At 38.9% G+C, this 17,771-nt stretch overlaps 1 long non-coding RNA gene across 1 annotated transcript; it reads right to left on the reverse strand.

Moving 5' to 3' along the window:
- Positions 1-16,970: 16,970 nt before the first annotated feature.
- Positions 16,971-17,472, reverse strand: LOC133948544 (uncharacterized). Its single transcript, XR_009920066.1, has 3 exons — positions 17,345-17,472; positions 17,183-17,230; positions 16,971-17,073 (listed from the first exon to the last, which is right to left on the reverse strand). It is a non-coding gene; the product is annotated as an uncharacterized LOC133948544 (long non-coding RNA).
- Positions 17,473-17,771: the final 299 nt, after the last annotated feature.

The following is a 17,771-nucleotide window of genomic DNA, read 5'->3' on the forward strand; positions in this document are numbered from 1 at the left end:
GAAAAAACCGTTCAGTTGCAACTTTTTCATTGGCGATTCCAAAACTTAAAATCATATGTTTAAAGAATTCCTTTAGAGTTGAAACCAAGATTTCAAATTACCCTTTTTCATTATAAACATCCACTGTAAGCATTTTAAGTATCAAGTAATTTGACTGCAGACCATTTGAGAAAATAAGTTGATGAGTGACCCTATTTTATTATGGCATTCAAACAGCACTGATTTTCAGCTTTAGTCCATGAAACCTCCAAACATTAACCAAAGTTGCAAAAATAGGATTATCTCACCGTTTCCAGCGCTTTTCTGCACCTTGGGCTTATCTGTGATGAAAAAATGAAGATTTCAACCAAAGTTGCTAAAACAGGCTTATCTCACTGTTTCCAGCACTTTTGTGCACCTTGGGCTTATCTGTGATGAAAAAATGAAGATTTCAACCAAAGTTGCTAAAACAGGCTTATCTCACCGTTTCCAGCGCTTTTGTGCACCTTGGGCCATTTAGACTGAAAAAACCGTTCAGTTGCAACTTTTTCATTGGCGATTCCAAAACTTAAAATCATATGTTTAAAGAATTCCTTTAGAGTTGAAACCAAGATTTCAAATTAACCTTTTTCACTATAATCATCCACTGTAAGCATGTTAAGTATCAAGCAATAAGACTGCAGACCTTTTGAGAAAATACGTTGATGACTGACCCTATTTTATTATGGCAGTCAAACAGCACTGATTTTCAGCTTTAGTCCATGAAACCTCCAAACATTAACCAAAGTTGCAAAAAAAGGCTTATCTCACCGTTTCCAGCGCTTTTTGTGCATCTTAGGCTAATCTGTGATGAAAAAATGAAGATTTCAACCAAAGTTGCTAAAACAGGCTTATCTCACCGTTTCCAGCGCTTTTGTGCACCTTAGGCTTATCTGTGATGAAAAAATGAAGATTTCAACCAAAGTTGCTAAAATAGGCTTATCTCACCGTTTCCAGCGCTTTCCTGCACCTTGTGCCATTTAGACTGAAAAAAACGTTCCGTTGCAACTTTGTCATTGGGGATTCCAAAACTTAAAATCGTTTGTTTAAAGAATTCCTTTAGAGTTGAAACCAAGATTTCAAATTAACCTTTTTCACTATAAACATCCACTGTAAGCATGGTAAGTATCAAGTAATATGACTGCAGACCTTTTGAGAAAATACGTTGATTAGTGACCCTATTTCATTATGGCAGTCAAACAGCACTGATTTTCAGCTTTAGTCCATGAAACCTCCAAACATTAACCAAAGTTGCAAAAAGAGGCTTATCTCAGCGTATCCAGTGCTTTTTGTGCATCTTAGACTAATCTGTGATGAAAAAATGAAGATTTCAACCAAAGTTGCTAAAACAGGCTTATCTCACCGTTTCCAGCGCTTTTGTGCACCTTGGGCTTATTTGTGATGAAAAAATGAAGATTTCAACCAAAGTTGCTAAAACAGCCTTATCTCAACGTTTCCAGCGCTTTTCTGCACCTTGTTTCATTTAGACTGAAAAAAACGTTCAGTTGCAACTTTTTCATTGGGGATTCCAAAACTTAAAATCATTTGTTTAAAGAATTCCTTTAGAGTTGAAACCAACATATCAAATTACACTTTTTCATTATAAACATCCACTGTAAGCATGGTAAGTATCAAGTAATATGACTGCAGACCTTTTGAGAAAATGCGTTGATGAGTGACCCTATTTCATTATGGCAGTCAAACAGCACTGATTTTCAGCTTTAATCAATCAATCAATCAAATTTATTTGTATAGCCCATATTCACAAATTACAATTCATCTCATAGGGCTTTAACAGGGTGTGACATCCTCTGTCCTTAACCCTCAGCAAGAGTAAGGAAAAACTACAAAAAACCCTTTTAACAGGGTAAAAATATGTAGAAACCTCAGAGAGAGCCACATGTGAGGGATCCCTCTCCCAGGACGGACAGAAGTGCAATAGATGCCACGTGCAGGAGAACATCATCAATAATCAATGTCTCTAGCAGCATTGATGAAGCACAGTCCATGCTCAGCAACCATCTAGACCACGATCCACCATCCAGACCAGACGCCACTTCAGTCCTCAGTCACCGTCCACCGCCGCCCACCAGGAGGACCCATCACAAGCCACCACTGCGGTCCTGGTCCACCGCCCGTGCCCAATGCCAACGCGACACAGGGTCCGCCACCAGCACCACGATCAGCCCACATGACTCAGAATCCGCCACACTGGATCCAACACCGCGACCCCCGGTGCGCGATCCACAAACCGTAATCCATGGTGCGGCCACAGAGGCCCTGGATCTGCGGGTGATAAAGCAAAGGGATTCCGGGGAAGGGGGATAGGGATGGAGAAGAGGAAGGAGAAGCTGGAAAGAGAAGCTCCGTGTGTCATGTGTCATAAAATAGAACAAGTAACGTTCTGGCGCACTAATTAGCTCTAACTATAAGCTTTATCAAAAAGAAAGGTTTTGAGCCTACTTTTAAACGAACAGATGGTGACTGCCTCCCGAACTGAAAGTGGTAGATTATTCCACAGCCGAGGGGCTTGATGGCTAAAAGCTCTGGCTCCTACTCTACTTTTAGAGAATTTAGGGACGACAAGTAGGCTTGAATTCTGGGAGCGGAGTGCTCTAGTGGGTTTATAAGGTATTAACAGCTCTTTAAGGTATAAAGGCGCTATATTATTAAGGGCCTTGAAGGTTAGGAGGAGAATTTTAAATTCTATTCTAGATTTAACTGGAAGCCAGTGTAGCGATGCTAATATTGTAGAAATGTGCTCTCTTCTCTTTGTTCTCGTCAGGACACGTGCTGCAGCATTTTGGACAAGCTGTAGAGTCTTTAACGACTTCCTGCTGGAGCCTGATAATAATGAATTACAATAGTCCAGTCTCGATGTAACAAAGGCGTGGACTAGTTTTTCTGCATCTTTTTGTGAAAGGACATGTCTAATTTTTGAAATATTACGCAAGTGGAAAAAAGCGGTCCTAGAAATTTGTTTTAAGTGACTATTAAAGGATAAATCAGGATCGAAGATCACTCCCAAGTTCCTGACTGTTTCATTGGAAGCAAGGGCAATGTCGTCTAGCGCAGCTATATCATTAGATAATGCATCTCTAAGGTGTTTGGGGCCAAGTATTATAACCTCTGTTTTGTCTGAGTTTAATAAGAGAAAATTGCGGGTCATCCAGGTTTTTATGTCCTTGAGACATGTTCGAAGTTTAGTTAATTGATTACTTTGTTCAGGTTTTATTGACAAATATAACTGGGTGTCATCCGCATAGCAGTGGAAATTTACCGAGTGTGTCCTGATAATGTTTCCTAGTGGAAGCATATATAATGAGAATAAAATTGGGCCGAGCACAGAGCCCTGTGGAACACCATGATTAACTTTGGTGCGCACAGATGACTCATCATTAATTTGCACAAATTGGGAGCGATCAGAAAAATACGATTTAAACCAGTTAAGGGCGGTTCCATTAATGTTAATTAACTGTTTTAGTCTTTGTAATAAAATTTGATGGTCAATTGTGTCGAATGCTGCACTGAGATCTAACAGAACGAGGACAGACACAAGTCCCTGATCTGAGGCTATTAAAAGGTCATTAGTGACTTTTGCCAAGGCTGTCTCTGTACTGTGATTGGCTCTAAACCCCGATTGAAAGTCTTCATATATATTATTTTCCTGGAGAAACTCACACAGCTGATTGGCTACCACTTTTTCTAAGATTTTAGAAATGAAGGAGAGGTTAGATATTGGTCTGTAATTGGCTAAAACCTCTGGGTCTAGGGTGGGTTTTTTGAGTAGGGGTTTGATGACAGCTATTTTAAAAGACTGTGGTACATAACCTGATGATAATGACAGATTGATAATGTTAAGTAACGAACTATCAATTAGGGGCAGAATGTCTTTAAGTAAGTTGGTAGGAATGGGATCTAAGATACAGGTTGTTGGTTTAGAACCTGAGATTAATTTGGTAAACTGATCACGGGTGATCAGAGAGAAGCTGTCTAAGTAATGGGTAGGATTCTCAGCCGTTTCTGAGATCTCTGTTGTTGGGAGGGTATTAGTGCCAATTGAGGGCAGGAGATGGTTGATTTTATTTCTAATAGTTTGAATTTTATCATTAAAAAAGGTCATAAAGATATTGCTATTTAGGGATGGAGGAATACTGGGTTCGGTGGAGGTGTGACTCTCTGTCAGCCTGGCTACAGTGCAGAAGAGAAACCTGGGGTTATTTTTATTCTCTTCTATTAGTTTTGAATAGTAGGCGGCTCTTACTTTGTGGAGAGCCTTTTTATATTCTTTAACACTATTCTTCCAGTCTATGAGGTTTTCAACATTGTTGCTGGAGCGCCACTTCCTTTCTAGTTTTCTTGATAATTGTTTTAACTCATTTGTCTGGGAATTATACCACGGAGCTAATTTACTATGTTTGACATTTTTCTTTTTTAGAGGCGCTATTGAGTCTAATGTTAATCGTAATGAGTCTGCAGAGCTATCGACGAGGTGGTCGATCTCAATGGAGCTCAGGGTTTTAAAGAATTTGTTGTTTATATCTACTGCTAATACGGGTTTAAATGTAATTGGGATTATTTCCTTAAATTTAGCTACAGCACTATCAGGTAGACATCTAGAAAATGAATTTTTTATTAGTGGCATATATTCAGTTATTGAAAAATCAAAGGTTATTAAATTATGGTCTGATAGAACTGGATTGCGCGGAAGTACTGTTAAATTTTCAATTGCGACACCGTACGATAATACAAGGTCAAGTGTGTGGTTACCACAATGAGTAGGTTTGTGCACACACTGACTGAAACCAATAGAGTCTAGTATTGAAATAAATGCTACGCTAAGGCAATCTTTATTATTATCAACATGAATATTAAAGTCACCAACAATAATAATTTTATCGGTCTTTAGGACTAAGTTTGATAAAAACTCAGGGAATTCCTTTAAAAATTCAGTATAAGCCCTGGGAGCACGGTAAACTACGGCAAATATGATTGGCTGTTGGTGGTTCCTTGATTGGCGTGGAAGACTAAGAACCAGACATTCAAATGACTTGTAGCTGAGTTTAGGTTTAGGATTAATTGATAGACTGGAGTTAAAAATAGCAGCAACTCCACCTCCTCGCCCAATTTCTCTAGGAACCTGTGAATTGATATGACTGGGGGGAGTAGATTCATTTAGACTGACATAATCATCAGGATGCAGCCACGTCTCAGTGAGGGACAATAAATCTATGTTGTAATCAGAGACTATTTCATTAACTAAAAGAGCCTTTTTTTCCAGTGATCTAATGTTTAAAAGACCACATTTAAAAGTCTGGGTTTCCTGTATTGTTTCAGAGGTTGTTTTAATTTGTATTAAATTTTTAGTCCATGAAACCTCCAAACATTAACCAAAGTTGCAAAAATAGGCTTATCTCACCGTTTCCAGCGCTTTTTGTGCACCTTAGGCTTGTCTGTGATGAAAAAATGAAGATTTCAACGAAAGTTGCTAAAAAAGGCTTATCACACAGTTTCCAGCGCTTTTGTGCACCTTAGGCTTATCTGTGATGAAAAAATGAAGATTTCAACCACAGTTGCTAAAACAGGCTTATCTCACCGTTTCCAGCGCTTTTGTGCACCTTGTGCCATTTAGACTGAAAAAACCGTTCAGTTGCAACTTTTTCATTGGGGATTCCAAAACTTAAAATCATTTGTTTAAAGAATTCCTTTAGAGTTGAAACCAAGATTTCAAATTACCCTTTTTCATTATAAACATTCACTGTAAGCATGGTGAGTATCAAGCAATATGACTGCAGACCTTTTGAGAAAATACGTTGATGAGTGACCCTATTTTATTATGGCAGTCAAACAGCACTGATTTTCAGCTTTAGTCCATGAAACCTCCAAACATTAACCAAAAATGCAAAAAAAGGCTTATCTCACCGTTTCCAGCGCTTTTTGTGCATCTTAGGCTTATCTGTGATGAAAAAATGAAGATTTCAACCAAAGTTGCAAAAACAGGCTTATCTCACCGTTTCCAGCGCTTTTGTGCACCTTGGGCTTATCTGTGATGAAAAAATGAAGATTTCAACCAAAGTTGCTAAAATAGGCTTATCTCACCGTTTCCAGTGCTTTACTGCACCTTGTGCCATTTAGACTGAAAAAAACGTTCAGTTGCAACTTTTTCATTGGGGATTCCAAAACTTAAAATCATTTGTTTAAATAATTCCTTTAGAGTTGAAACCAAGATTTCAAATTACCCTTTTTCATTATAATCATCCACTGTAAGCATGGTCAGTATCAAGCAATAAGACTGCAGACCTTTTGAGAAAATACGTTGATGAGTGACCCTATTTTATTATGGCAGTCAAACAGCACTGATTTTCAGCTTTAGTCCATGAAACCTCCAAACATTAACCAAAGTTGCTAAAACAGGCTTATCTCACCGTTTCCAGCGCGTTTCTGCACCTTGTGCCATTTAGACTGAAAAAACCGTTCAGTTGCAACTTTTTCATTGGCGATTCCAAAACTTAAAATCATATGTTTAAAGAATTCCTTTAGAGTTGAAACCAAGATTTCAAATGTCCCTTTTTCATTATAAACATCCACTGTAAGCATTTTAAGTATCAAGTAATTTGACTGCAGACCATTTGAGAAAATAAGTTGATGAGTGACCCTATTTTATTATGGCATTCAAACAGCACTGATTTTCAGCTTTAGTCCATGAAACCTCCAAACATTAACCAAAGTTGCAAAAATAGGATTATCTCACCGTTTCCAGCGCTTTTCTGCACCTTGGGCTTATCTGTGATGAAAAAATGAAGATTTCAACCAAAGTTGCTAAAACAGGCTTATCTCACTGTTTCCAGCACTTTTGTGCACCTTGGGCTTATCTGTGATGAAAAAATGAAGATTTCAACCAAAGTTGCTAAAACAGGCTTATCTCACCGTTTCCAGCGCTTTTGTGCACCTTGGGCCATTTAGACTGAAAAAACCGTTCAGTTGCAACTTTTTCATTGGCGATTCCAAAACTTAAAATCATATGTTTAAAGAATTCCTTTAGAGTTGAAACCAAGATTTCAAATTAACCTTTTTCACTATAATCATCCACTGTAAGCATGTTAAGTATCAAGCAATAAGACTGCAGACCTTTTGAGAAAATACGTTGATGACTGACCCTATTTTATTATGGCATTCAAACAGCACTGATTTTCAGCTTTAGTCCATGAAACCTCCAAACATTAACCAAAGTTGCAAAAATAGGATTATCTCACCGTTTCCAGCGCTTTTCTGCACCTTGGGCTTATCTGGGATGAAAAAATGAAGATTTCAACCAAAGTTGCTAAAACAGGCTTATCTCACTGTTTCCAGCACTTTTGTGCACCTTGGGCTTATCTGTGATGAAAAAATGAAGATTTCAACCAAAGTTGCTAAAACAGGCTTATCTCACCGTTTCCAGCGCTTTTGTGCACCTTGGGCCATTTAGACTGAAAAAACCGTTCAGTTGCAACTTTTTCATTGGCGATTCCAAAACTTAAAATCATATGTTTAAAGAATTCCTTTAGAGTTGAAACCAAGATTTCAAATTAACCTTTTTCACTATAATCATCCACTGTAAGCATGTTAAGTATCAAGCAATAAGACTGCAGACCTTTTGAGAAAATACGTTGATGACTGACCCTATTTTATTATGGCAGTCAAACAGCACTGATTTTCAGCTTTAGTCCATGAAACCTCCAAACATTAACCAAAGTTGCAAAAAAAGGCTTATCTCACCGTTTCCAGCGCTTTTTGTGCATCTTAGGCTAATCTGTGATGAAAAAATGAAGATTTCAACCAAAGTTGCTAAAACAGGCTTATCTCACCGTTTCCAGCGCTTTTGTGCACCTTAGGCTTATCTGTGATGAAAAAATGAAGATTTCAACCAAAGTTGCTAAAATAGGCTTATCTCACCGTTTCCAGCGCTTTCCTGCACCTTGTGCCATTTAGACTGAAAAAAACGTTCCGTTGCAACTTTTTCATTGGCGATTCCAAAACTTAAAATCGTTTGTTTAAAGAATTCCTTTAGAGTTGAAACCAAGATTTCAAATTAACCTTTTTCACTATAAACATCCACTGTAAGCATGGTAAGTATCAAGTAATATGACTGCAGACCTTTTGAGAAAATACGTTGATTAGTGACCCTATTTCATTATGGCAGTCAAACAGCACTGATTTTCAGCTTTAGTCCATGAAACCTCCAAACATTAACCAAAGTTGCAAAAAGAGGCTTATCTCAGCGTATCCAGTGCTTTTTGTGCATCTTAGACTAATCTGTGATGAAAAAATGAAGATTTCAACCAAAGTTGCTAAAACAGGCTTATCTCACCGTTTCCAGCGCTTTTGTGCACCTTAGGCTGATCTGTGATGAAAAAATGAAAATTTCAACCAAAGTTGCTAAAACAGGCTTATCTCACCGTTTCCAGCGCGTTTCTGCACCTTGTGCCATTTAGACTGAAAAAAACGTTCAGTTGCAACTTTTTCATTGGCGATTCCAAAACTTAAAATCATATGTTTAAAGAATTCCTTTAGAGTTGAAACCAAGATTTCAAATGTCCCTTTTTCATTATAAACATCCACTGTAAGCATTTTAAGTATCAAGTAATTTGACTGCAGACCATTTGAGAAAATAAGTTGATGAGTGACCCTATTTTATTATGGCATTCAAACAGCACTGATTTTCAGCTTTAGTCCATGAAACCTCCAAACATTAACCAAAGTTGCAAAAATAGGATTATCTCACCGTTTCCAGCGCTTTTCTGCACCTTGGGCTTATCTGTGATGAAAAAATGAAGATTTCAACCAAAGTTGCTAAAACAGGCTTATCTCACTGTTTCCAGCACTTTTGTGCACCTTGGGCTTATCTGTGATGAAAAAATGAAGATTTCAACCAAAGTTGCTAAAACAGGCTTATCTCACCGTTTCCAGCGCTTTTGTGCACCTTGGGCCATTTAGACTGAAAAAACCGTTCAGTTGCAACTTTTTCATTGGCGATTCCAAAACTTAAAATCATATGTTTAAAGAATTCCTTTAGAGTTGAAACCAAGATTTCAAATTAACCTTTTTCACTATAATCATCCACTGTAAGCATGTTAAGTATCAAGCAATAAGACTGCAGACCTTTTGAGAAAATACGTTGATGACTGACCCTATTTTATTATGGCAGTCAAACAGCACTGATTTTCAGCTTTAGTCCATGAAACCTCCAAACATTAACCAAAGTTGCAAAAAAAGGCTTATCTCACCGTTTCCAGCGCTTTTTGTGCATCTTAGGCTAATCTGTGATGAAAAAATGAAGATTTCAACCAAAGTTGCTAAAACAGGCTTATCTCACCGTTTCCAGCGCTTTTGTGCACCTTAGGCTTATCTGTGATGAAAAAATGAAGATTTCAACCAAAGTTGCTAAAATAGGCTTATCTCACCGTTTCCAGCGCTTTCCTGCACCTTGTGCCATTTAGACTGAAAAAAACGTTCCGTTGCAACTTTGTCATTGGGGATTCCAAAACTTAAAATCGTTTGTTTAAAGAATTCCTTTAGAGTTGAAACCAAGATTTCAAATTAACCTTTTTCACTATAAACATCCACTGTAAGCATGGTAAGTATCAAGTAATATGACTGTAGACCTTTTGAGAAAATATGTTGATTAGTGACCCTATTTCATTATGGCAGTCAAACAGCACTGATTTTCAGCTTTAGTCCATGAAACCTCCAAACATTAACAAAAGTTGCAAAAATAGGCTTATCTCAGCGTATCCAGTGCTTTTTGTGCATCTTAGACTAATCTGTGATAAAAAAATGAAGATTTCAACCAAAGTTTCTAAAACAGGCTTATCTCACCGTTTCCAGCACTTTTGTGCACCTTGGGCTTATCTGTGATGAAAAAATGAAGATTTCAACCAAAGTTGCTAAAACAGGCTTATCTCACCGTTTCCAGCGCTTTTGTGCACCGTAGGCTGATCTGTGATGAAAAAATGATGATTTCAACCAAAGTTGCTAAAAAAGGGTTCTCTCACCGTTTCCAGCGCTTTTCTGCACCTTGTGCCATTTAGACTGAAAAAAACGTTTAGTTGCAACTTTTTCATTGGGGATTCCAAAACTTAAAATCGTTTGTTTAAAGAATTCCTTTAGAGTTGAAACCAAGATTTCAAATGACCCTTTTTCATTATAAACATCCATTGTAAGCATTTTAAGTATCAAGTAATTTGACTGCAGACCATTTGAGAAAATAAGTTGATGAGTGACCCTATTTCATTATGGCAGTCAAACAGCACTGATTTTCAGCTTTAGTCCATGAAACCTCCAAACATTAACCAAAGTTGCAAAAATAGGCTTATCTCACCGTTTCCAGCGCTTTTGTGCACCTTAGGATTATCTGTGATGAAAAAATGAAGATTTCAACCAAAGTTTCTAAAACAGGCTTATCTCACCGTTTCCAGCGCTTTTGTGCACCTTAGGCTTATCTGTGATTAAAAAATGAAGATTTCAACCAAAGTGCTAAAATAGGCTTATCTCAGCGTTTCCAGTGCTTTTTGTGCATCTTAGGCTTATCTGTGATGAAAAAATGAAGATTTCAACCAAAGTTGCTAAAATAGGCTTATCTCACCGTTTCCAGCGCTTTTCTGCACCTTGTGCCATTTAGACTGAAAAAAACGTTCCGGTGCAACTTTGTCATTGGGGATTCCAAAACTTAAAATCGTTTGTTTAAAGATTTCCTTTAGAGTTGAAAGCAAGATTTCAAATTAACCTTTTTCACTATAAACATCCACTGTAAGCATGGTAAGTATCAAGTAATATGACTGCAGACCTTTTGAGAAAATACGTTGATTAGTGACCCTATTTCATTATGGCAGTCAAACAGCACTGATTTTCAGCTTTAGTCCATGAAACCTCCAAACATTGACCAAAGTTGCAAAAATAGGATTATCTCACCGTTTCCAGCGCTTTTCTGCACCTTGGGCTTATCTGTGATGAAAAAATGAAGATTTCAACCAAAGTTGCTAAAACAGGCTTATCTCACCATTTCCAGCGCTTTTGTGCACCTTGTGCCATTTAGACTGAAAAAAACGTTCACTTGCAACTTTTTCATTGGGGATTCCAAAACTTAAAATCATTTGTTTAAAGAATTCCTTTAGAGTTGAAACCAAGATTTCAAATTACCCCTTTTCATTATAAACATCCACTGTAAGCATGTTAAGTATCAAGTAATTTGACTGCAGACCTTTTGAGAAAATACGTTGATGAGTGACCCTATTTCATTATGGCAGTCAAACAGCACTGATTTTCAGCTTTAGTCCATGAAACCTCCAAACATTAACCAAAGTTGCTAAAATAGGCTTCTCTCACCGTTTCCAGCGCTTTTTGTGCACCTTAGGCTTATCTGTGATGAAAAAATGAAGATTTCAACCAAAGTTGCTAAAACAGGCTTATCTCACCGTTTCCAGTGCTTTTGTGCACCTTAGGCTTATCTGTGATGCAAAAATGAAGATTTCAACCATAGTTGCAAAAATAGGCTTATCTCACCGTTTCCAGCGCTTTTGTGCACCTTGTGCCATTTAGACTGAGAAAAAGGTTCAGTTGAAACTTTTTCATTGGGGATTCCAAAACTTAAAATCATTTGTTTAAAGAATTCCTTTAGAGATGAAACCAAGATTGCTTCGTAAGCACTTTTTACATCACTTTTTGAAATCCTTTTCATGTCCATGACCAATAAGTATAGTTGTCTATAAAATATAAAAGGTGGTGTCTGTGGCCTGTCACAGGACCGTAATTAATAGGACCAATCAGTTTGACATAACAAGCCTCCATCCTGCTCATGTGGTGTTATCCAAGTGTCGAGCCCCGACATTCAAACTCAACTCGACACTGCATCATTTACACCATCTTGTCATTTATAGTCTAACACACAAGCTCAGGCCTTACATTTACACCTATGATACTATGTTTACAACATTTGATTCATATCACGACATTGTGAGTTATTTACTAAGTCAGACAGTCAAGACTTTCTCTTACCATTTATCAGTTAGATGAACTTCATCCACGACGATAGCTATTACGTTGGCTTGACAAACATCGGAGCCTAGCTTGTCCCTCCACTTCTTGTTCAGCAGTCAGGATTCCGGGCAGTCAGGATTCGATCTACAAATGCCTTGATCTTATTTCTCAGTTCCTCTTTCAAAATGAATGCGCTGTCGATGTCTTCTAAAACAGACTCAATGGCAGCATCTACACATCTCAGCTCTTCAGCGGCAGGTATGTTAGATGAAAACGAATTCAACCCAAGCGCTCTTTGGTGATGTTGTTGATTACGTCACTGTTGATCATCCGTCGATCATCATATAAAGCCAGCCCTGACAATTTGATTGGTCTGAACAGCTCTGTTCGGCCATAGTTTCTCCCCAACGGAGCAATGCCAGACCGAACTTCCCGACCTCAAATGTTGTGGGCGGGGCTAAGTTCGTCTGGCATCCAGGCTACCTGTGGGTTTGGCATTAGCATTGATAATTCTGCTAACATCGCTCCCTCCGGTAGTGGATATTTAGGATTAAACATTAATGATGTCTTAAATGGCCAGTTACTACAATTGTATTGGATTTAGCTTTACAGTGTCAGGCCTGAAACAAGTGCCCCTTCAAACAGAGCTGCAATCGTTAGTGGTCGAAATCTCCAACAACTTGTGGGGCAGAACTTCAAGGAGCCGTCGGGAGAAACTTCACCATCATCAGCAGTTGTTACTAGAACCCGGTACGTCCTCATTAATTGTCATTGTAAATAGACGCGACAAAAATGCAACATGGTTGAGATCTTAGATAAACCAATGCTATAGCTTGAGGTTACTAAATTGATAAACGTTTGGTATCGTCTATGCTAATGCAGGTGAAATAAATCCCCAAATGCTCACAACATGTTTTACCGCTTTCCCGCCGGACTGTGGCACAATGACACTTGCCATTCTTCAGCAATACACCTCGGCATGTGTAACAATGGGCATTGACCAAGTCTGCGGGTGCTTGGTGGAAAGTGTGTGGAATAAGTTTAATTATCAGAAAGTCAAATCAAGCAGTAGAACAATGTCTTGTGGGCCTGTAATCTGTATTATTCACATTCTGATATTTGAGTGTTTTAAAGCAGTATATGTTACAGTTGTCAGGATTCAGAGTAAGTTCCATCTGATCTTGCATTTTGTGTAAAATTTCAGACTAAGACTAACGGCACTATGAGTTGTAGTTACCAGAGTGTGCCAGCAGAGGGAGTAGAGCGTTGTTCCAGGGCACATAACACTTTCTCCAAAGTGACAACAGGTATGAGCAGCAGAGGATTGTCTCTGTGCATTTTCATATAACTACTCTCTTTTCAGGACTTTTACAGGAGCAGCTCGGGTAATGATAGGGGAAGGAGAGGGGACTGGGATGAAATGAAATCTCAAAACAAATGCCAGAGTAGTATGAATATAGCATAACCATTTATTACTGCATTTAGTCTGTATTTTTTGTTTCAAACTAGGCCTGTATTGAAATGTACTGAAATTAAAATCCTCCTCTCTGTCTATCTACCTTTGACCCCCCCCATGTATTATTTGTATCTCTCTCTCATTATCTCTGTCTCTCTCTGATCTTTAGCCTTCAGGGACCTGATAGAGACCAACATGGAGTTCCTTTGTGAGATCACCCTGAAGAACTAAATAAAGCAACAGACTGCCAGGGCTTTATGTGAATAACGACAAGCCAACAGCTGGATAATATCAGAGTGAGCCCATTTAAATGAACGCAATAGCCCAGAGTTTCAGACAGTGTGCTGCAATGAAGATGTGAATGAGCTGTTTGACTGCATGTAATAGAACCAACTAGTAATCTAGTGTGTTTTCTTACAAAGTGAAAGAAAACAAACTGTGATCACTCGTAGGAGAGTCCAGATGATCCTCCATCAGTATGTACATGAGTTAAAGCTGTGTCTCAATTCAGGGGCCAAATACTTTGGAGCAGGGGTCTTCAACGTGTTTCAGGCCAAGGACCCCCAAACTGGTGGAGAGATGGAGTAGGAACCCCTACTATATATATTGTATACAATTGTGTTTTATATTAAACTGGGCCTAGTGCCATATATAAACATAGCTACCCTGTTATTTTGCATTCATTACTAAGCTATTCAAATATTACACGGGTGCATATATTTATGTTTTTAATTCAAACATGTGCAAGGTATAGGGTGGCCACGCCACTGCTATTTATAAACATACATCTTGCATACAACACTGAGCTATTAAAGTAATTCACAGATTCATGTTTTTATTTTAAACATACATGTAGAAGAGACAGTGAATCCTCAAGCCCTCTGTGGATGCCACACATACTCCCACATTAGTGAGATGTCGGACCCTGATGGGCAGCACACAACTTATCTAACCTTGGACGGATGGAGGTGGTCAGGCAGAGGGTCAAATCAGCCTCACAATATGTAGGATGCATGTTAATGTGTATTTGAAGACATTTAAATTTGAGGGAAAAAAAATGGTTAGAAAATAAATCAAAAATGTTAACAAATATACAAAATTGTCTAATCAACCAAACATTTCGCGACCCCCCTGCAGTACCTCCGCGGACCCCCTGTTGAAGACCTCTGCTTTGGAGGATACAGCCTCAGACAGAGAATACCATATGAAGTGGAGACAAGGAGGATATTTAAATATTTAATGAAAATAAAATGGGTAATATGAGGGAGAACAAAATAGTGTATAAACATAGACAGGTTCCTCAACATAGGAAAGCATTAACAGAGGCTGGTAGGCAGGGACCCAAACAATGTGGGATGGTGGGGATGGAGGACTTGGGGATTGGGTCTTTTGGTCGGGGTGACAGTGGGTGGTTGGGGATGGGATGGGATGGGGTTAGGTACAGTGTTGTTTAACCAGGGGTGCTTCGGCATTTCCTCCAGAGTGGCACGGTCCTCAGGCTCTAAAGCCAAACACTTCCCCAAGAAGTCTTGGCAGTCAGTGAGGAGAGAGGACAGACGACAAAGAAACGATGAGGCTTGAATCTACGATGATCGACTGTAACATGGAAAGGAACATAATAACTGCATATTGTAACCAGCGTTGTCTCACCTTTGGACCACACAGAGCTGATTCAGAGTTTATTTCTGCGAAGCCCTGTGGTGTGGAACCGCCTGAATCAATCCAGCATTTCAAATAATAATGCCAACTGCCAGAATGTTGCGAGGCCAGCTGATTTGAAACTTTGGAGGAGCGTATGCTAAAGTTCATACAATATTCAGATAGAATGAGACAGAAAAAAGAAAAGGATGAGGAACAGGCAGAGATTTTACAGTCAGATGAATGAAAAGCAGGATAACAAGACAGGTTGGCTGTACCCGTGAATTGGCTGTAAATTCAGTCTTTCTTCCAAATGCAGACACATCCAAAATCAATGATGCGCACTCGCAGGCAATCGGAGCTGGACTCAATGAGGATGTTCTCTGCTTTTATATCTCGGTGGAAGATGCCCTTTGCTTTCAAATCGATGGCAGCATCCAGCAGCTGCTTCATGATGATCTAAGAAAGACATAAAGAGTCATTAACTTCAATTAGAGTGGTGAAGAAGGGACTCTGGGTGGGACTGAAAAACACATTCTATGTTGGAGCTGCTCTGGATCTTTCAGCTAGAGCACTCTTCACATGAACTCGTAGGGGTTCAAATATCCATCTACTCCTAAACACTTTGAGGACTAAGCTGAGGTCCAAAGGCCTTTCTTATTTATTGGACGAGCATTTGTAAAAAAGGCCTGACACTAGGTCTTTTTAATGGCTGTTGTGTAGCTTTTAATCATAGTATGTGATCTGCTGATGTGGTATGCCCCAAAATATTTTATTTATTACTTTAATAGTTATTTTAATTCATGTAATAACTTTAATAGTCATTTTAATTTAAGGTTATTCCTAATAATATCAGTATTGAGATCAGTGAATGACCGCAGCACCCAGGTGGAACATTTGGCACCCTGTACTGTCTCTTTGGGGGTAACATCCCCCCACATGCCAGATGCTGTCTGGATAAGGAAATGAATGCATCGTGTCATTTTTGCTGCTGCATTCGTCCTGTTTTCTACAGATTAACTTTGCTGCTGTGGTCCCAATCTGTGGACCCGTAACACTGAAAATGACAGGTATTTGTGCTGAAAAAGTTTTATCTTTTTTCAGTCAATGATATATCCATTAATTACAACTCAAGTTCCCTCTTTAAGGTGAAGGTTTCTAGAGAGTGAATCCCAAATAATTTAATAGACATATTTAAAATGTTAGTTCAGTCAGAAAACTCACGTTCGATCATGTAATATATTTATTACAACAGATTTAGTGTTTGGCGTCTAGGCTCCAACTTAATCACTCCCCCATATGATTACACAGGAATGATGGGAGTGATGACCAAATACTTGAAACCCCCCGTTGGAGCCTACAGGTGGATGCTGGGGTGATGGAGGAGCTGAAGCAACAGGTAGCAATACTGCAGCAGCAGTGCGATCAAGAGGGGTTGACTGGTAATGTCTCTCTGGTTAAATAGACCACCTGATACGGTGGGTGTGTATTATAGATGGCTGTGGAGATTGAGGTATGTCACATGATGTATGTCACATGATGTATGTCACATGATGTATGTCACATGATTGGCGCAACGCAGCTCGAGTTGCCTGCCAGAAATCGCAGGCGTCGCCATATTTGTGATTGGACCCAAATTAAATATGGGTGTGATAGCAGCCAAACACTCTCCACTGAAAGGGATGATATTTAAAATGACGACCTTTTCAGTTGTAGTCTGAGAAACAGCTCACACAACGAATAAAACAACAGTACCTTTGCAACAGCCTCGGCCATCGGACCACAGTTCTCCTTTATGAAGCACAGCAGTTCCATAGACCTCTCCATGACCAGTATAAACACCTGGTCCAGATCGTACCAGTCCATTAACCCACAGTCATTGGTTCGCCTGCAGCTTTCTGCATGAGCAGCACCTCCTTGGGAATACTGTGTGGCCTCCCATTTAACATCTAAAGGAAAAATATGTGTGTTTATATCATCAACAACAAGGAAACAACAAAAGCATAAAAGTCACACAATTAATTTCAACAGTTGGTGCTGAGACAACAGATCACTCACCACTCTTTGAGGCGGAACAGACGATTAGGGGATGTGTTTTATCGCCACCTACATGACAGATCATGAGCACTTTGGTTAGTTCCAGGGATGAAGTCAGAGCACATATGTGTGATGTGAGAATATTATATTAAATAATTTTATCACATCAGATTATGTACTTACTAGTAAATCATCAGACCTCCTATGGCCGGCATAAACTGAGCCAAAGCTTCCTTTACCAAGTATTTCAAGCTCCAGGTACTTGACCTCATAGTCAACTGCACCAATGAACACAGACAAAGACACATGGTTTAATATAGTTTGGGGAAAAAAAAAGAAGCATCACTACCTCTAACTTAAAAAAAATATTTTTTCCAGGACTGACAGTTTGATATATTAACTCATCATCCACCTTTTCATATTTCTAAGGCTTTCAACCACCACATTTCAACATATGTAGTCTTTTCAGATGTCGTGGAAATAGCTCAGTGGCGAGAAATCCTCATATAGCTTTACGAAGTAAAATCCATCCACTTGACAGGGAGCTGAAAGATAAGTATTTGTTTGAGCTCCAATGAACACAGACACAGACACATGGTTTAATATAGAT

The sequence above is a fragment of the Platichthys flesus genome, chromosome 23, assembly GCF_949316205.1.
Source record: "Platichthys flesus chromosome 23, fPlaFle2.1, whole genome shotgun sequence".
NCBI lineage: Eukaryota > Metazoa > Chordata > Actinopteri > Pleuronectiformes > Pleuronectidae > Platichthys > Platichthys flesus.